The sequence below is a fragment of the Hyperolius riggenbachi genome, chromosome 2, assembly GCF_040937935.1.
Source record: "Hyperolius riggenbachi isolate aHypRig1 chromosome 2, aHypRig1.pri, whole genome shotgun sequence".
In the NCBI taxonomy this organism is placed as follows: domain Eukaryota; kingdom Metazoa; phylum Chordata; class Amphibia; order Anura; family Hyperoliidae; genus Hyperolius; species Hyperolius riggenbachi.
In genome coordinates, this window is record NC_090647.1 from 146,780,780 (window position 1) to 146,797,595 (window position 16,816).

The window sequence follows — 16,816 nt, forward strand, 5'->3', positions numbered from 1 at the left end:
ATGGCTATGAGCATGCGTGGGAAGCCTGGCTATGAGCACACGTGGGAAGCCTCACCTTCAAGGCGCCGGAACGGCGACTTGGAGTTTGCCTGCGGCCACACTGAGCTGAAAGCGCCCGCTCTCGTCAGATCGCGGAAGCTAAGCGGCTTCAGGCCTGGTTAGTAGCTGCATGGGAGACCGGCTGTGAACCCCAGGTGCTGCAGGCATTTTTTTGGGGGTTTGAGGCATAATGGCTATGAGCACGCGTAGGAAGCCTCACCTTCAAGGCGCCGGAACGGCGCTGTGGAGTTTGCCTGCGGCCACACTAAGCCGAAAGCGCCCGCTCTCATCAGATCGCGGAAGCTAAGCGGCTTCAGGCCTGGTTAGTAGCTGCATGGGAGACCGGCTGTGAACCCGAGGTGCTGCAGGCGTTTTTTTGGGTTTGAGGCCCAATGGCTATGAGCACGCGTGGGAAGCCTCACCTTCAAGGCACCGGAACGGCGCCTTGGAGGTTGCCTGCGGCCACAATAAGCCCAAAGTGCCTGCTCTTGTCAGATCACGGAAGCTAAGCGGCTTCAGGCCTGGTTAGTAGCTGCATAGGAGACCGGCTGTGAACCCCAGGTGCTGCAGGCATTTTTTTGGGTTTGAGGCCCAATGGCTATGAGCACGCGTGGGAAGCCTCACCTTCAAGGCGCCGTAACGGCGTTTTGGAGTTTGCCTGCGGCCACACTAAGCCGAAAGCGCCCTCTCTTGTCAGATTGCGGAAGCTAAGCGGCTTCAGGCCTGGTTAGTAGCTGCATGGGAGACCGGCTGTGAACCCCAGGTGCTGCAGGCGTTCGTTTGAGGCCCAATGTCTATGAGCACGCGTGGGAAGCCTCACCTTCAAGGCACCAGAACGGCGCCTTGGAGGTTGCCTACAGCCACACTAAGCCGAAAACGCCTGCTCTCATCAGATCGCGGAAGCTAAGCGGCTTCAGGCCTGGTTAGTAGCTGCATGGGAGACCGGCTGTGAACCCCAGGTGCTGCAGGTGTTTTTTTGGGTTTGAGGCCCAATGGCTATGAGCACGCGTGGGAATCCTGGCTATGAGCACGCGTGGGAAGCCTCACCTTCAAAGCGCCGGAACGGCGCCTTGGAGTTTGCCTGCGGCCACACTGAGCTGAAAGCGCCCGCTCTCGTCAGATCGCGGAAGCTAAGCGGCTTCAGGCCTGTTTAGTAGCTGCATGGGAGACCGGCTGTGAACCCCAGGTGCTGCAGGCATTTTTTTGGGGGTTTGAGGCATAATGGCTATGAGCACGCGTAGAAAGCCTCACCTTCAAGGCGCTGGAACGGCGCTTTGGAGTTTGCCTGCGGCCACACTAAACCAAAAGCACCCGCTCTTGTCAGATCACGGAAGCTAAGCGGCTTCAGACCTGGTTAGTAGCTGCATGGGAGACCGGCTGTGAACCCCAGGTGCTGCAGGCGTTTTTTTGGGTTTGAGGCCCAATGGCTATGAGCACGCGTGGGAAGCCTCACCTTCAAGGCGCCGGAACGGTGCTCTGGAGTTTGCCTGCGGCCACACTAAACAAAAAGCGCCCGCTCTCGTCAGATCGCGGAAGCTAAGCGGCTTCAGGCCTGGTTTGTAGCTGCATGGGAGACCGGCTGTGAACCCCAGGTGCTGCAGGTGGTTTTTTTGTGTTTGAGGCCCAATGGCTATGAGCACGCGTGGGAAGCCTCACCTTCAAGTCGCCGGGACGGCGCCTTGGAAGTTGCCTGCGGCCACACTAAGCCGAAAGCGCCCGCCCTCGTCAGATTGCGGAAGCTAAGCGGCTTCAGCCCTGGTTAGTAGCTGCATGGGAGACCGGCTGTGAACCCTAGGTGCTGCAGGCGTTTTTTTTGGGTTTGAGTCCCAATGTGTAACGAGCAGTGCATGCAGATTTGCACTGAATGCAGAATGTCACTTAATGTAGAAATACTGAAGACCAAACCAGGGATAAGGTGAAATAAAGTAATGATTTATTTACAAGGGCAGGATATATACACACACAAGTGATGCAGCAATTGGTGAATGAACGTAAATACAAGTGAACTGTACAAGTAGCAAATGATTGAAAACTGGCAATACGGTTACAGGTAAATGTCTTACGATCAGACATACACAAACCAAATATATACAGTGTGCACACAGTGAACCCCGGACCCTGTCTAACTAAGCTAACTAACTAATATATATATATACAGGATAATATACAATCAAGCGCAGGACATATGCAGCAGGCAATAGGTTAGTCGACAAGCCGAGATCAGATACCAGGACATCAAGCAATACAATCAGTGAGCAGAAGAATAGTCAGACAAGCCAATATCATACACCAGGGAGTCAAACAATCAGGTAACAGGCAGACAGGTAACAGGTAACAGGGAACAGGTATCAGGAAGCAGGTAACAGGAGCAGTGACCAGAACACAGGCTCTAGGGCTATCCACATCAATGAACTAGCAAAGGTGTTCTGTTGGAGCTGGACTTAAATACTGTGCAGCATGGTCATGTGACCGCTTCCAAGGCTGCAGAGACAGTGCCTGAATGTGGAGACCTCTGCTGGTAGACAGAGGGAACTTCAGGAGGAATGTACAATGTTCTTGAAATGAGAGGGGACATCTGCTGGTGAACAGAGGAAGTCCATACAGTTCACAAATGTCACCAGCAGGAACAGATCGTGACAGTACCCCCCCCTTGAGGAGCGGCCTCAGGACGCTCCACCAGACTACTAATTCACATCCACCTGGGTCCCAAGAAACATTGGGCAAAAAGGCAGACAACAGACTGGAGACCGTCAGGCAACAAGGCAAGATGCACAGCAGTCTGAAGAACATCAGGAAGGGCCAGGAATCAGATGTCATCAGGAACGGCAGCAGGCAGAACCAGGAACCAGATATCAGGAAAGGCAGCAGGCAGAACCAGGAAGCAGATGTCATCAAGCAGGGCAGCAGGCAGAACCAGGAACCAGATGTCATCAGGAAAGACAGCAGGCAGGACCAGGAACCAGATGTCATCAGGAAAGGCATCAGGCAGAACCAGGAACTGGATGTCATCAGGAAAGGCAGCAAGCATAACCAGGAACCAGATGTCATCAGAAACGGAAGCAGGCAGGACCAGGAACCAGATATCAGGAAAGGCAGCAGGCAGAACCAGGAAGCAGATGTCATCAAGCAGGGCAGTGGACTAGACACCAGCAGGAAGGACAGCATGTAAACAAGTCTCCAGAAAAACAGCTCAATAGTATACCCCCTCCAGGGCAATAGATTTGGCTTTAGCAGAGGTCTGCAAAACTGAGCTTTCTTGTCAGAAGTCTGTAGGAGCTGAGGAACAACAAAAGTATGAGGGTGGGCATCAACAAAAGTCTTTAGAGGGTGGGCATCAGACAAGGTAGCAACAGGCTGGGTAGTTTCAGGCAGGGTGGCAACAGGCTGGCTGGCTTCAGGCAGGGTGGCAACAGGCTGGCTGGCTTCAGGCAGGGTGGCAACAGGCTGGCTGGCTTCAGGCAGGGTGGCAACAGGCTGGCTGGCTTCAGGCAGGGTGGCAACAGGCTGGCTGGCTTCAGGCAGGGTGGCAACAGGCTGGCTGGCTTCAGGCAGGGTGGCAACAGGCTGGCTGGCTTCAGGCAGGGTGGCAACAGGCTGGCTGGCTTCAGGCAGGGTGGCAACAGGCTGGCTGGCTTCAGGCAGGGTGGCAACAGGCTGGCTGGCTTCAGGCAGGGTGGCAACAGGCTGGCTGGCTTCAGGCAGGGTGGCAACAGGCTGGCTGGCTTCAGGCAGGGTGGCAACAGGCTGGCTGGCTTCAGAGGTCTGGACCATTAGCTGAGCACCTTGCTGGGCCGTTGGCTGAGCATCTTGCTGGGCCGTTGGCTGAGCACCTGGCTGAACCGTTGGTAGACACCCCAATACAGTCTGTGCAAGCTGAAACATATCCTGTGCGGGCTGGAGCAAAACCTGTGCGGGCTGAAGCAAAACCTGTGCGGGCTGAAGCAAAACCTGTGCGGGCTGAAGCAAAGTCTGTGCGGGCTGAAGCAAAGTCTGTGCGGGCTGAAGCAAAGTCTGTGCGGGCTGAAGCAAAGCCTGTGCAGACTGAAGCAGACCTTCCGCTGTACCTGTTGGCAGAGATGCAGCTGAACAGGATGGCAGAGATGCAGCTGGACAGGATGGCAGAGATGCAGCTGGACAGGAGGGCAGAGATGCAACTGGACGGGCTGGCAAACTTGTTGACAGTGGCTGGAGCGAAGTGCTGTCCCTTGCAGGCTTGGCAAGAGTTATAGACTGTGTAGACATGTCAGAAGTTGTAGTTTGCAAAGATCTGGCAGGAAGAGATGAAGTTAACCACTGCTGTACCGAAAGTAAGAAGACTGTGAGCTGAATACAGGTTTCTGCAAGCTGGATGCAAAGTTCTGCTGGCATGATGCAAGAGTCTGCAGGCGGCTGGAGACAAGGTTCTGCAGATGGCTGTAAGCAAAGTTCTATAGATGGCTGTATGCAAAGTTCTGCAGATGGCTGTATGCAAAGTTCTGCAGATGGCTGTATGCAAAGTTCTGCAGATGGCTGTATGCAAAGTTCTGCAGATGGCTGTATGCAAAGTTCTGCAGGAGGCTGTATGCAAAGTTCTGCAGGAGGCTGGGTGCAACAGTCTGCAGGAGGCTGGGTGCAACAGTCTGCAGGAGGCTGGGTGCAACCGTCTGCAGGAGGCTGGGTGCAAAGTTCTGCAGATGGCTGGGTGCAAAGTTCTGCAGGAGGCTGGGTGCAACAGTCTGCAGGAGGCTGGGTGCAACAGTCTGCAGGAGGCTGGGTGCAACAGTCTGCAGGAGGCTGGGTGCAACAGTCTGCAGGAGGCTGGGTGCAACAGTCTGCAGGAGGCTGGGTGCAACAGTCTGCAGGAGGCTGGGTGCAAAGTTCTGCAGATGGCTGGATGAGAGGTTCTGCAGGCGGCTGGATGAGAGGTTCTGCAGGCGGCTGGATGAGAGGTTCTGCAGCAGGCTGGATGAGAGGTTCTGCAGCAGGCTGGATGAGAGGTTCTGCAGCAGGCTGGATGAGAGGTTCTGCAGCAGGCTGGATGAGAGGTTCTGCAGCAGGCTGGATGAGAGGTTCTGCAGCAGGCTGGATGAGAGGTTCTGCAGGCTTTTGTGTCAAAGTTTGTAAGGTGATTCCACCTGGATCTGGTGCAACAGGTAGTAAATGGTGAATAGATGAGGTTGGAAAGTATTTCCGTTTATTCTTTGCTTTCTTGACGGTTTTCAAAGCGAGAACAGGCTCTTGGTATGTAACTGGATATTGCTTTAACCAAGGTGTAGATCTTTTTGCAGTCTGAAGGGGAACTGATTTGTGATTAGAAGCAGGTTTAACTTTAGCCACTGAGCACTGTGTGAGCTGGTCATTAGAAAGATTAGCAGAAGGGAAGTAGGTAGACAGAACTTTCTCCCATGCATCAATTAATGGGGAAACATACCTTTGCATGCAAGCATCCAAGTTTACCAACATTTGTGCAGATCTTATACATGCAAATACAAATGATTCATCTTTCTGAGCATAATACTGAGTAAATGACCTCCAATCATCCACCAATTCATTAAACAGACACTCAATCTCCCATTTTCCAAATGGAGGGTCCCAGTCACTTTTAATGGGAACTGCTAGATTACCCTGAGCACAACTTGAGGATTGCACTGTCAGTGAGGAGGTAACCGGAACATAATTTGATTTAATTGGTTCAGACTGATTTATTGCTGTGGAAGAATTATTACAATAAATGGAAACTGGCAAGGTTCTGGCTTGAGTCCAGGATGCGGAAGGATCTCTTACAGTGACAAGAGTTTGCAGAATTTGCAATAAAGATTGCACCTCATATTCCGCAAACTTGCCCTGTTGCACAAGGGATTTAACATGCCTAATAATTTGTATTAATTCCTCACGGGAATACCCTGACAATTTATTATAACAATCATGTTTGTCTTTATCTGCTAACAAGGCATAATATTTATTATGCTGAATAGTCCAGTCCACCTCCATAGCTGAAACAAATGTGTTTCCAGTGTTAATGGAGGTAGCAGGACCATGATTGGATTTAATTGGCTCAGTCTGTCTGATTACTGGCAAGGATCTGGCTTGATTCCAAGAGGTAACAGGACTTTTCATTCTTATAAGAGTTTGCAAAATCTGCAGCAAAGCTTGTACCTCAGACTTTTCAAATTCTCCCCGATAAACAGAAGATTCAACTTTGACAATAATCTGCATTAATTCATCACAGGAATATATAGACAAGTCATCAGAACAATAGTCCCCTTCATCCTCTGCTAGCAAGGAATAAAAATCACTATGCTGGAAGGTCCATTCAATTCCTATGACTGCAAGCATGGAGGTAGCAGGAATATTCCTTGATCTAATTAGCTGGGTCCGGTTAACTGCCATGGCTGAACAAATGAACCTTCAGTATTTCCAAGTGACTGTTTTTGGCTAGTTCATTCTGTAACGAGCAGTGCATGCAGATTTGCACTGAATGCAGAATGTCACTTAATGTAGAAATACTGAAGACCAAACCAGGGATAAGGTGAAATAAAGTAATGATTTATTTACAAGGGCAGGATATATACACACACAAGTGATGCAGCAATTGGTGAATGAACGTAAATACAAGTGAACTGTACAAGTAGCAAATGATTGAAAACTGGCAATACGGTTACAGGTAAATGTCTTACGATCAGACATACACAAACCAAATATATACAGTGTGCACACAGTGAACCCCGGACCCTGTCTAACTAAGCTAACTAACTAATATATATATATACAGGATAATATACAATCAAGCGCAGGACATATGCAGCAGGCAATAGGTTAGTCGACAAGCCGAGATCAGATACCAGGACATCAAGCAATACAATCAGTGAGCAGAAGAATAGTCAGACAAGCCAATATCATACACCAGGGAGTCAAACAATCAGGTAACAGGCAGACAGGTAACAGGTAACAGGGAACAGGTATCAGGAAGCAGGTAACAGGAGCAGTGACCAGAACACAGGCTCTAGGGCTATCCACATCAATGAACTAGCAAAGGTGTTCTGTTGGAGCTGGACTTAAATACTGTGCAGCATGGTCATGTGACCGCTTCCAAGGCTGCAGAGACAGTGCCTGAATGTGGAGACCTCTGCTGGTAGACAGAGGGAACTTCAGGAGGAATGTACAATGTTCTTGAAATGAGAGGGGACATCTGCTGGTGAACAGAGGAAGTCCATACAGTTCACAAATGTCACCAGCAGGAACAGATCGTGACACAATGGCTATGAGCACGCGTGCGAAGCCTCACCTTCAAGGCGCCGGAACGGCGCCTTGGAGGTTTCCTGCGGCCACACTAAGCCGAAAGCGCCTGCTCTCGTCAGATCGCAGAAGCTAAGTGGCTTCAGGCCAGGTTAGTAGCTGCATGGGAGACCGGCTGTGAACCCCAGGTGCTGCAGGCGTTTTTTTGGGTTTGAGGCCCAATGGCTATGAGCACGCGTGGGAAGCCTCACCTTCAAGGCGCCAGAACGGCGCCTTGGAGGTTGCCTGCGGCCACACTAAGCCGAAAGCGCCCGCTCTCGTCAGATCGCGGAAGCTAAGCGGCTTCAGGCCTGGTTAGTAGCTGCATGGGAGACTGGCTGTGAACCCCAGGTGCTGCAGCTGTTTTTTTGGGTTTGAGGCCCAATGGCTATGAGCACGCGTGGGAAGCCTCACCTTCAAGGCGCCGGAACGGCGCTTTGGAGTTTGCCTGCGGCCACACTAAGCCGAAAGCGCCCGCTTTCCACGCGTGCTCATAGCCATTGGGCCTCAAACCCCAAAAAACACCTGCAGCACCTGGGGTTCACAGCCGGTCTCCCATGCAGCTACTAACCAGGCCTGAAGCCACTTAGCTTCCGTGACCTGACGAGAGCAGGCGCTTTCGGCTCAGTGTGGCCGCAGGCAACCTCCAAGGCGCCGTTCCGGCGCCTTGAAGGTGAGGCTTCCCACGCGTGCTCATAGCCATTGGGCCTCAAACCCAAAAAATCGCCTGCAGCACCTGGGGTTCACAGCCGGTCTCCCATGCAGCTACTAACCAGGCCTGAAGCCGCTTAGCTTCCGCGATCTGATGAGAGCGGGCGCTTTCGACTTAGTGTGGCCGCAGGCAACCTCCAAGGCGCTGTTCCGGCGCCTTGAAGGTGAGGCTTCCCACGCGTGCTCATAGCCATTGGGCCTCAAACCCAAAAAAACACCTGCAGCACCTGGGGTTCACAGCCGGTCTCCCATGCAGCTACTAACCAGGCCTGAAGCCACTTAGCTTCCGCGATCAGACGAGAGCGGGCGCTTTCGGCTTAGTGTGGCCGCAGGCAACCTCCAATGCGCCGTTCCGGCGCCTTGAAGGTGAGGCTTCCCACGCGTGCTCATAGCCATTGGGCCTCAAACCCAAAAAACGCCTGCAGCACTTGGGGTTCACAGCCGGTCTCCCATGCAGCTACTAACCAGGCCTGAAGCCGCTTAGCTTCCGCGATCTGACGAGAGCGGGCGTTTTCGGCTTAGTGTGGCCGCATGCAACCTCCAAGGCGCCGTTGCGGCGCCTTGAAGGTGAGGCTTCCCACGTGTGCTCATGGCCATTGGGCCTCAAACCCAAAAAAACGCCTGCAGCACCTGGGGTTCACAGCCGGTCTCCCATGCAGCTACTAACCAGGCCTGAAGCCACTTAGCTTCCGCGATCTGACGCTTTCGGCTTAGTGTGGCCGCAAGCAACCTCCAAGGCGCCGTTCCGGCGCCTTGAAGGTGAGGCTTCCCACGCGTGCTCATAGCCATTGGGCCTCAAACCCAAAAAAGCGCCTGCAGCACCTGGGGTTCACAGCCAGTCTCCCATGCAGTTACTAACCAGGCCTGAAGCCGCTTAGCTTCCGCGATCTGACGAGAGCGGGCGCTTTCGGCTTAGTGTGGCCGCAGGTAACCTCCAGGGCGCCGTTCCGGCGCCTTGAAGGTGAGGCTTCCCACGCGTGCTCATAGTCATTGGGCCTCAAACCCAAAAAAACGCCTGCAGCACCTGGGGTTCACAGCCGGTCTCCCATGCAGCTACTAACCAGGCCTGAAGCCGCTTAGCTTCCGCGATCTGACGAGAGCGGGCGCTTTCGGCTTAGTGTGGCCGCAGGCAACCTCCAATGTGCCGTTCCGGCGCCTTGAAGGTGAGGCTTCCCACGCGTGCTCATAGCCATTGGGCCTGAAACCCAAAAAACCGCCTGCAGCACCTGGGGTTCACAGCCAGTCTCCCATGCAGCTACTAACCAGGCCTGAAGCCGCTTAGCTTCCGCGATCTGACGAGAGCGGGCGCTTTCGGCTTAGTGTGGCCGCAGGCAACCTCCAAGGCGCCGTTCCGGCGCCTTGAAGGTGAGGCTTCCCACGCGTGGTCATAGCCATTGGGCCTCAAACCCAAAAAAACGCCTGCAGGACCTGGGGTTCACAGCCGGTCTACCATGCAGCTACTAACCAGGCCTGAAGCCGCTTAGCTTCCGCGATCTGATGAGAGCGGGCACTTTCGACTTAGTGTGGCCGCAGGCAACCTCCAGGGCGCCGTTCCGGCGCCTTGAAGGTGAGGCTTCCCACGCGTGCTCATAGCCATTGGGCCTCAAACCCAAAAAAACGCCTGCAGCACCTGGGGTTCACAGCCGGTCTCCCATGCAGCTACTAACCAGGCCTGAAGCCGCTTAGCTTCCGCGATCAGACAAGAGCGGGCGCTTTCGGCTTTGTGTGGCCGCAGGCAACCTCCAAGGCGCCGTTCCGGCGCCTTGAAGGTGAGGCTTCCCACGCGTGCTCATAGCCATTGGGCCTCAAACCCAAAAAAACACCTGCAGCACCTGGGGTTCACAGCCGGTCTCCCATGCAGCTACTAACCAGGCCTGAAGCCGCTTAGCTTCCGCGATCTGACGAGAGCGGGCGCTTTCGGCTTAGTGTGGCCGCATGCAACCTCCAAGGCGCCGTTCCGGCGCCTTGAAGGTGAGGCTTCCCACGCGTGCTGATGGCCATTGGGCCTCAAACCCCAAAAATCACCTGCAGCACCTGGGGTTCACAGCCGGTCTCCCATGCAGCTACTAACCAGGCCTGAAGCCACTTAGCTTCCGCGATCTGACGCTTTCGGGTTAGTGTGGCCGCAGGCAACCTCCAAGGCGCCGTTCCGGCGCCTTGAAGGTGAGGCTTCCCACGCGTGCTCATAGCCATTGGGCCTCAAACCCAAAAAAGCGCCTGCAGCACCTGGGGTTCACAGCCGGTCTCCCATGCAGCTACTAACCAGGCCTGAAGCCGCTTAGCTTCCGCGATCTGACGAGAGCGGGCGCTTTCGGCTTAGTGTGGCCGCAGGCAACATCCAAGGCGCCGTTCCGGCGCCTTGAAGGTGAGGCTTCCCACGCGTGCTCATAGCCATTGGGCCTCAAACCCAAAAAAACGCCTGCAGCACCTGGGGTTCACAGCCGGTCTCCCATGCAGCTACTAACCAGGCCTGAAGCCGCTTAGCTTCCGCGATCTGATGAGAGCGGGCGCTTTCGGCTTAGTGTGGCCGCAGGCAACCTCCAGGGCGCCGTTCCGGCGCCTTGAAGGTGAGGCTTCCCACGCGTGCTCATAGCCATTGGGCCTCAAACCCAAAAAAACGCCTGCAGCACCTGGGGTTCACAGCCAGTCTCCCATGCAGCTACTAACCAGGCCTGAAGCTGCTTAGCTTCCGCGATCTGACGAGAGCGGGCGCTTTCGGCTTAGTGTGGCCGCAGGCAACCTCCAAGGCGCCGTTCCGGCGCCTTGAAGGTGAGGCTTCCCACGCGTGCTCATAGCCATTGGGCCTCAAACCCAAAAAAACACCTGCAGCAACTGGGGTTCACAGCCGGTCTCCCATGCAGCTACTAACCAGGCCTGAAGCCGCTTAGCTTCCGCAATCTGATGAGAGCGGGCGCTTTCGACTTAGTGTGGCCGCAGGCAACCTCCAAGGCGCCGTTCCGGCACCTTGAAGGTGAGGCTTCCCACGCGTGCTCATAGCCATTGGGCCTCAAACCCAAAAAAACGCCTGCAGCACCTGGGGTTCACAGCCGGTCTCCCATGCAGCTACTAACCAGGCCTGAAGCCACTTAGCTTCCGCGATCAGACGAGAGCGGGCGCTTTCGGCTTAGTGTGGCCGCAGGCAACCTCCAATGCGCCGTTCCGGCGCCTTGAAGGTGAGGCTTCCCACGCGTGCTCATAGCCATTGGGCCTCAAACCCAAAAAAACGCCTGCAGCACCTGGGGTTCACAGCCGGTCTCCCATGCAGCTACTAACCAGGCCTGAAGCCGCTTAGCTTCCGCGATCTGACGAGAGCGGGCGCTTTCGGCTTAGTGTGGCCGCATGCAACCTCCAAGGCGCCGTTCCGGCGCCTTGAAGGTGAGGCTTCCCACGCGTGCTCATAGCCATTTGGCCTCAAACCCAAAAAAACGCCTGCAGCACCTGGGGTTCACAGCCGGTCTCCCATGCAGCTACTAACCAGGCCTGAAGCCGCTTAGCTTCCGCGATCTGACAAGAGCAGGCGCTTTCAACTTAGTGTGGCCGCAGGGAACCTCCAAGGCGCCGTTCCGGCGCCTTGAAGGTGAGGCTTCCCACGCGTGCTCATAGCCATTGGGCCTCAAACCCAAAAAAAAGCCTGCAGCACCTGGGGTTCACAGCCGGTCTCCCATGCAGCTACTAACCAGGCCTGAAGCCGCTTAGCTTCCGCGATCTGACGAGAGCGGGCGCTTTCGGCTTAGTGTGGCCGCAGGCAACCTCCAAGGCGCCGTTCCGGCGCCTTGAAGGTGAGGCTTCCCACGCGTGCTCATAGCCATTGGGCCTCAAACCCAAAAAAACGCCTGCAGCACCTGGGGTTCACAGCCGGTCTCCCATGAAGCTACTAACCAGGCCTGAAGCCACTTAGCTTCCACGATCTGACGAGAGCGGGCGCTTTCGGCTTAGTGTGGCCGCAGGTAACCTCCAAAGCGCCGTTCCGGCGCCTTGAAGGTGAGGCTTCCCACGCGTGCTCATAGCCATTGGGCCTCAAACCCAAAAAAACGCCTGCAGCACCTGGGGTTCACAGCCGGTCTCCCATGCAGCTACTAACCAGGCCTGAAGCCGCTTAGCTTCCGCGATCTGACGAGAGCGGGCGCTTTCGGCTTAGTGTAGCCGCAGGCAACCTCCAAGGCGCCGTTCCGGCGCCTTGAAGGTGAGGCTTCCCACGCGTGCTCATAGCCATTGGGCCTCAAACCCAAAAAAACGCCTGCAGCACCTGGGGTTCACAGCCGGTCTCCCATGCAGCTACTAACCAGGCCTGAAGCCGCTTAGCTTCCGCGATCTGACGAGAGCGGGCGCTTTCGGCTTAGTGTGGCCGCATGCAACCTCCAAGGCGCCGTTCCGGCGCCTTGAAGGTGAGGCTTCCCACGCGTGCTCATAGCCATTGGGCCTCAAACCCAAAAAAACGCCTGCAGCACCTGGGGTTCACAGCCGGTCTCCCATGCAGCTACTAACCAGGCCTGAAGCCGCTTAGCTTCCGCGATCTGACGAGAGCGGGCGCTTTCGGCTTAGTGTGGCCGCAGGCAGCCTCCAAGGCGCCGTTCCGGCGCCTTGAAGGTGAGGCTTCCCACGCGTGCTCATAGCCATTGGGCCTCAAACCCAAAAAAACGCCTGCAGCACCTGGGGTTCACAGCCGGTCTCCCATGCAGCTACTAACCAGGCCTGAAGCCGATTAGCTTCCGCGATCTGACGAGAGCGGGCGCTTTCGGCTTAGTGTGGCCGCAGGCAACCTCCAAGGCGCCTTGAAGGTGAGGCTTCCCACGCATGCTCATAGCCATTGGGCCTCAAACCCAAAAAAAACGCCTGCAGCACCTGGGGTTCACAGCCGGTCTCCCATGCAGCTACTAACCAGGCCTGAAGCCGCTTAGCTTCCGCGATCTGACGAGAGCGGGCGCTTTCGGCTTAGTGTGGCCGCAGGCAACCTCCAAGGCGCCGTTCCGGCGCCTTGAAGGTGAGGCTTCCCACGCGTGCTCATAGCCATTGGGCCTCAAACCCAAAAAAACGCCTGCAGCACCTGGGGTTCACAGCCGGTCTCCCATGCAGCTACTAACCAGGCCTGAAGCCGCTTAGCTTCCGCGATCTGATGAGAGCGGGCGCTTTCGGCTTAGTGTGACCACAGGCAACCTCCAAGGCGCCGTTCCGGCGCCTTGAAGGTGAGGCTTCCCACGCGTGCTCATAGCCATTGGGCCTCAAACCCAAAAAAACACCTGCAGCACATGGGGTTCACAAACGGTATCCCATGCAGCTACTAACCAGGCCTGAAGGCGCTTAGCTTCCGCGATCTGACGAGAGCGGGCGCTTTCGGCTTAGTGTGGCCGCAGGCAACCTCCAAGGCGCCGTTCCGGCGCCTTGAAGGTGAGGCTTCCCACACGTGCTCATAGCCATTGGGCCTCAAACCCAAAAAAACACCTGCAGCACCTGGGGTTCACAGCCGGTCTCCCATGCAGCTACTAACCAGGCCTGAAGCCACTTAGCTTCCGCGATCTGACGAGAGCGGGTGCTTTCGGCTTAGTGTGGCCGCAGGCAATCTCCGAGGCGCCGTTCCGGCGCCTTGAAGGTGAGGCTTCCCACGCGTGCTCATAGCCATTGGGCCTCAAACCCAAAAAAACGCCTGCAGCACCTGGGGTTCACAGCCGGTCTCCCATGCAGCTACTAACCAGGCCTGAAGCCGCTTAGCTTCCGCAATCTGACGAGAGCGGGCGCTTTCGGCTTAGTGTGGCCGCAGGCAACCTCAAAGGCGCCGTTCCGGCGCCTTGAAGGTGAGGCTTCCCACGCGTGCTCATAGCCATTGGGCCTCAAACCCAAAAAAACGCCTGCAGCACCTGGGGTTCACAGCCGGTCTCCCATGCAGCTATTAACCAGGCCTGAAGCCGCTTAGCTTCCGCGATCTGACGAGAGCGGGCGCTTTCGGCTTAGTGTGGCCGCAGGCAACTTCCAAGGTGCCGTTCCGGCGCCTTGAAGGTGAGGCTTCCCACGCGTGCTCATAGCCATTGGGCCTCAAACCCAAAAAAACACCTGCAGCACCTGGGGTTCACAGCCGGTCTCCCATGCAGCTACTAACCAGGCCTGAAGCCGCTTAGCTTCCGCGAGCTGACGAGAGCGGGCGCTTTCGGCTTAGTGTGGCCGCAGGCAACCTCCAAGGCGCCGTTCCGGCGCCTTGAAGGTGAGGCTTCCCACGCGAGCTCATAGCCATTGGGCCTCAAACCCCAAAAAACACCTGCAGCACCTGGGGTTCACAGCCGGTCTCCCATGCAGCTACTAACCAGGCCTGAAGCCGCTTAGCTTCCGCGATCTGACGAGAGCGGGCGCTTTCGGCTTAGTGTGGCCGCAGGGAACCTCCAAGGCGCCGTTCCGGCGCCTTGAAGGTGAGGCTTCCCACGCGTGCTCATAGCCATTGGGCCGCAAACCCAAAAAACCGCCTGCAGCACCTGGGGTTCACAGCCGGTCTCCCATGCAGCTACTAACCAGGCCTGAAGCCGCTTAGCTTCCGCGATCTGACGCTTTCGGCTTAGTGTGGCCGCAGGCAACCTCCAAGGTGCCGTTCCGGCGCCTTGAAGGTGAGGCTTCCCACGCGTGCTCATAGCCATTGGGCCTCAAACCCAAAAAAATGCCTGCAGCACCTGGGGTTCACAGCCGGTCTCCCATGCAGCTACTAACCAGGCCTGAAGCCGCTTAGCTTCCACGATCTGACGAGAGCGGGCGGTTTCGGCTTAGTGTGGCCGCAGGCAACCTCCAAGGCGCCATTCCGGCACTTGAAGGTGAGGCTTCCCACGCGTGCTCATAGCCATTGGGCCTCAAACCCAAAAAAACGCCTGCAGCACCTGGGGTTCACAGCCGGTCTCCCATGCAGCTACTAACAAGGCCTGAAGCCGCTTAGCTTCCGCGATCTGACGAGAGCGGGCGCTTTCGGCTTAGTGTGGCCGCAGGCAGCCTCCAAGGCGCCGTTCCGGCGCCTTGAAGGTGAGGCTTCCCACGCGTGCTCATAGCCATTGGGCCTCAAACCCAAAAAAACGCCTGCAGCACCTGGGGTTCACAGCCGGTCTCCCATGCAGCTACTAACCAGGCCTGAAGCCGCTTAGCTTCCGCGATCTGACGAGAGCGGGCGCTTTCGGCTTAGTGTGGCCGCAGGCAACCTCCAAGGCGCCGTTCCGGCGCCTTGAAGGTGAGGCTTCCCACGCGTGCTCATAGCCATTGGGCCTCAAACCCAAAAAAACGCCTGCAGCACCTGGGGTTCACAGCCGGTCTCCCATGCAGCTACTAACCAGGCCTGAAGCCGCTTAGCTTCCGCAATCTGACGAGAGCGGGCGCTTTCGGCTTAGTGTGGCCACAGGCAACCTCCAAGGCGCCGTTCCGGCGCCTTAAAGGTGAGGCTTCCCACGCGTGCTCATAGCCATTGGGCCTCAAACTTAAAAAAACGCCTGCAGCAGCTGGGGTTCACAGCCAGTCTCCCATGCAGCTACTAACCAGGCCTGAAGCCGCTTAGCTTCCGCAATCTGACGAGAGCGGGCGCTTTCAGCTTAGTGTGGCCGCAGGCAACCTCAAAGGCGCCGTTCCGGCGCCTTGAAGGTGAGGCTTCCCACGCGTGCTCATAGCCATTGGGCCTCAAACCCAAAAAAACGCCTGCAGCACCTGGGGTTCACAGCCGGTCTCCCATGCAGCTACTAACCAGGCCTGAAGACGCTTAGCTTCCGCGATCCGACGAGAGCGGGCGCTTTCGGCTTAGCGTGGCCGCAGGCAACCTCCAAGGCGCCGTTCCGGCGCCTTGAAGGTGAGGCTTCCCACGCGTGCTCATAGCCATTGGGCCTCAAACCCAAAAAAACACCTGCAGCACCTGGGGTTCACAACCGGTCTCCCATGCAGCTACTAACCAGGCCTGAAGGCGCTTAGCTTCCGCGATCTGACGAGAGCGGGCGCTTTCGGCTTAGTGTGGCCGCAGGCAACCTCCAAGGCGCCGTTCCAGCGCCTTGAAGGTGAGGCTTCCCACGCGTGCTCATAGCCATTGGGCCTCAAACCCAAAAAAACACCTGCAGCACCTGGGGTTCACAGCTGGTCTCCCATGCAGCTACTAACCAGGCCTGAAGCCGCTTAGCTTCCGCGATCTGACGAGAGCGGGCGCTTTCGGCTTAGTGTGGCCGCAGGCAACCTCCAAGGTGCCGTTCCGGCGCCTTGAAGGTGAGGCTTCCCACGCGTGCTCATAGCCATTGGGCCTCAAACCCAAAAAAACACCTGCAGCACCTGGGGTTCACAGCCGGTCTCCCATGCAGCTACTAACCACGCCTGAAGCCACTTAGCTTCCGCGATCTGATGAGAGCGGGCGCTTTCGGCTTAGTGTGGCCGCAGGCAACCTCCAAGGCGCCGTTCCGGCGCCTTGAAGGTGAGGCTTCCCACGCGTGGTCATAGCCATTGGGCCTCAAACCCAAAAAAACGCCTGCAGCACCTGGGGTTCACAGCCGGTCTCCCATGCAGCTACTAACCAGGCCTGAAGCCGCTTAGCTTCCACGATCTGACGAGAGCGGGCGCTTTCGGCTTAGTGTGGCCGCAGGCAACCTCCAAGGCGCCGTTGCGGCGCCTTGAAGGTGAGGCTTCCCACGCGTGCTCATAGCCATTGGGCCTCAAACCCAAAAAAACACCTGCAGCACCTGGGGTTCACAGCCGGTCTCCCATGCAGCTACTAACCAGGCCTGAAGCCGCTTAGCTTCCGCTATCTGACGAGAGCGGGCGCTTTCAGCTTAGTGTGGCCGCAGGAAACCTCCAAGGCGCCGGGAAACCTTCCCACGCGTGC

The 16,816-nt window shown here is 56.5% G+C and overlaps 1 long non-coding RNA gene, 9 other non-coding genes and 43 pseudogenes across 10 annotated transcripts in view; 11 read left to right on the forward strand and 42 right to left on the reverse strand.

The window, feature by feature from the left end:
* Window positions 1-16,816, forward strand: part of LOC137545897 (uncharacterized) — a 104,937-nt gene that overhangs the window by 32,225 nt on the left and 55,896 nt on the right. The gene's annotated exons all lie outside the window — the stretch shown is intronic.
* Window positions 88-206, forward strand: LOC137556822 (5S ribosomal RNA). The gene has a single exon (XR_011029460.1). It is a non-coding gene; the product is annotated as a 5S ribosomal RNA (ribosomal RNA).
* LOC137558545 (5S ribosomal RNA) lies at window positions 292-410 on the forward strand (annotated as a pseudogene).
* LOC137553102 (5S ribosomal RNA) lies at window positions 696-814 on the forward strand (annotated as a pseudogene).
* On the forward strand, window positions 892-1,010 carry LOC137551194 (5S ribosomal RNA; annotated as a pseudogene).
* LOC137558989 (5S ribosomal RNA) lies at window positions 1,119-1,237 on the forward strand (annotated as a pseudogene).
* Window positions 1,323-1,441, forward strand: LOC137553463 (5S ribosomal RNA; annotated as a pseudogene).
* Window positions 1,525-1,643, forward strand: LOC137553534 (5S ribosomal RNA; annotated as a pseudogene).
* On the forward strand, window positions 1,728-1,846 carry LOC137553073 (5S ribosomal RNA; annotated as a pseudogene).
* LOC137548101 (5S ribosomal RNA) lies at window positions 7,336-7,454 on the forward strand (annotated as a pseudogene).
* On the forward strand, window positions 7,538-7,656 carry LOC137551065 (5S ribosomal RNA; annotated as a pseudogene).
* LOC137553123 (5S ribosomal RNA) lies at window positions 7,816-7,934 on the reverse strand (annotated as a pseudogene).
* Window positions 8,018-8,136, reverse strand: LOC137556594 (5S ribosomal RNA). Its single transcript, XR_011029237.1, has one exon. It is a non-coding gene; the product is annotated as a 5S ribosomal RNA (ribosomal RNA).
* On the reverse strand, window positions 8,220-8,338 carry LOC137547870 (5S ribosomal RNA; annotated as a pseudogene).
* On the reverse strand, window positions 8,421-8,539 carry LOC137550581 (5S ribosomal RNA; annotated as a pseudogene).
* On the reverse strand, window positions 8,815-8,933 carry LOC137549548 (5S ribosomal RNA; annotated as a pseudogene).
* On the reverse strand, window positions 9,017-9,135 carry LOC137552542 (5S ribosomal RNA). The gene has a single exon (XR_011027147.1). It is a non-coding gene; the product is annotated as a 5S ribosomal RNA (ribosomal RNA).
* On the reverse strand, window positions 9,219-9,337 carry LOC137558368 (5S ribosomal RNA; annotated as a pseudogene).
* Window positions 9,421-9,539, reverse strand: LOC137551692 (5S ribosomal RNA; annotated as a pseudogene).
* LOC137550025 (5S ribosomal RNA) lies at window positions 9,623-9,741 on the reverse strand (annotated as a pseudogene).
* LOC137548175 (5S ribosomal RNA) lies at window positions 9,825-9,943 on the reverse strand (annotated as a pseudogene).
* Window positions 10,219-10,337, reverse strand: LOC137552554 (5S ribosomal RNA). The gene has a single exon (XR_011027148.1). It is a non-coding gene; the product is annotated as a 5S ribosomal RNA (ribosomal RNA).
* LOC137553760 (5S ribosomal RNA) lies at window positions 10,421-10,539 on the reverse strand. Its single transcript, XR_011027286.1, has one exon. It is a non-coding gene; the product is annotated as a 5S ribosomal RNA (ribosomal RNA).
* On the reverse strand, window positions 10,623-10,741 carry LOC137549111 (5S ribosomal RNA; annotated as a pseudogene).
* LOC137551985 (5S ribosomal RNA) lies at window positions 10,825-10,943 on the reverse strand (annotated as a pseudogene).
* On the reverse strand, window positions 11,027-11,145 carry LOC137558266 (5S ribosomal RNA; annotated as a pseudogene).
* On the reverse strand, window positions 11,229-11,347 carry LOC137558574 (5S ribosomal RNA; annotated as a pseudogene).
* LOC137553046 (5S ribosomal RNA) lies at window positions 11,431-11,549 on the reverse strand (annotated as a pseudogene).
* On the reverse strand, window positions 11,633-11,751 carry LOC137548744 (5S ribosomal RNA). Its single transcript, XR_011026740.1, has one exon. It is a non-coding gene; the product is annotated as a 5S ribosomal RNA (ribosomal RNA).
* Window positions 11,835-11,953, reverse strand: LOC137551234 (5S ribosomal RNA; annotated as a pseudogene).
* Window positions 12,037-12,155, reverse strand: LOC137557086 (5S ribosomal RNA; annotated as a pseudogene).
* On the reverse strand, window positions 12,239-12,357 carry LOC137558575 (5S ribosomal RNA; annotated as a pseudogene).
* LOC137552566 (5S ribosomal RNA) lies at window positions 12,441-12,559 on the reverse strand. Its single transcript, XR_011027149.1, has one exon. It is a non-coding gene; the product is annotated as a 5S ribosomal RNA (ribosomal RNA).
* On the reverse strand, window positions 12,643-12,761 carry LOC137558444 (5S ribosomal RNA; annotated as a pseudogene).
* Window positions 12,835-12,953, reverse strand: LOC137552577 (5S ribosomal RNA). The gene has a single exon (XR_011027150.1). It is a non-coding gene; the product is annotated as a 5S ribosomal RNA (ribosomal RNA).
* LOC137556863 (5S ribosomal RNA) lies at window positions 13,037-13,155 on the reverse strand (annotated as a pseudogene).
* On the reverse strand, window positions 13,239-13,357 carry LOC137552404 (5S ribosomal RNA; annotated as a pseudogene).
* Window positions 13,441-13,559, reverse strand: LOC137558296 (5S ribosomal RNA; annotated as a pseudogene).
* Window positions 13,643-13,761, reverse strand: LOC137558799 (5S ribosomal RNA; annotated as a pseudogene).
* LOC137559237 (5S ribosomal RNA) lies at window positions 13,845-13,963 on the reverse strand (annotated as a pseudogene).
* LOC137548452 (5S ribosomal RNA) lies at window positions 14,047-14,165 on the reverse strand (annotated as a pseudogene).
* On the reverse strand, window positions 14,249-14,367 carry LOC137558984 (5S ribosomal RNA; annotated as a pseudogene).
* LOC137548111 (5S ribosomal RNA) lies at window positions 14,643-14,761 on the reverse strand (annotated as a pseudogene).
* LOC137548257 (5S ribosomal RNA) lies at window positions 14,844-14,962 on the reverse strand (annotated as a pseudogene).
* Window positions 15,046-15,164, reverse strand: LOC137552590 (5S ribosomal RNA). Its single transcript, XR_011027152.1, has one exon. It is a non-coding gene; the product is annotated as a 5S ribosomal RNA (ribosomal RNA).
* On the reverse strand, window positions 15,248-15,366 carry LOC137547902 (5S ribosomal RNA; annotated as a pseudogene).
* Window positions 15,450-15,568, reverse strand: LOC137553313 (5S ribosomal RNA; annotated as a pseudogene).
* On the reverse strand, window positions 15,652-15,770 carry LOC137549911 (5S ribosomal RNA; annotated as a pseudogene).
* Window positions 15,854-15,972, reverse strand: LOC137548938 (5S ribosomal RNA; annotated as a pseudogene).
* Window positions 16,056-16,174, reverse strand: LOC137557085 (5S ribosomal RNA; annotated as a pseudogene).
* On the reverse strand, window positions 16,258-16,376 carry LOC137550640 (5S ribosomal RNA; annotated as a pseudogene).
* Window positions 16,460-16,578, reverse strand: LOC137558619 (5S ribosomal RNA; annotated as a pseudogene).
* On the reverse strand, window positions 16,662-16,780 carry LOC137550688 (5S ribosomal RNA; annotated as a pseudogene).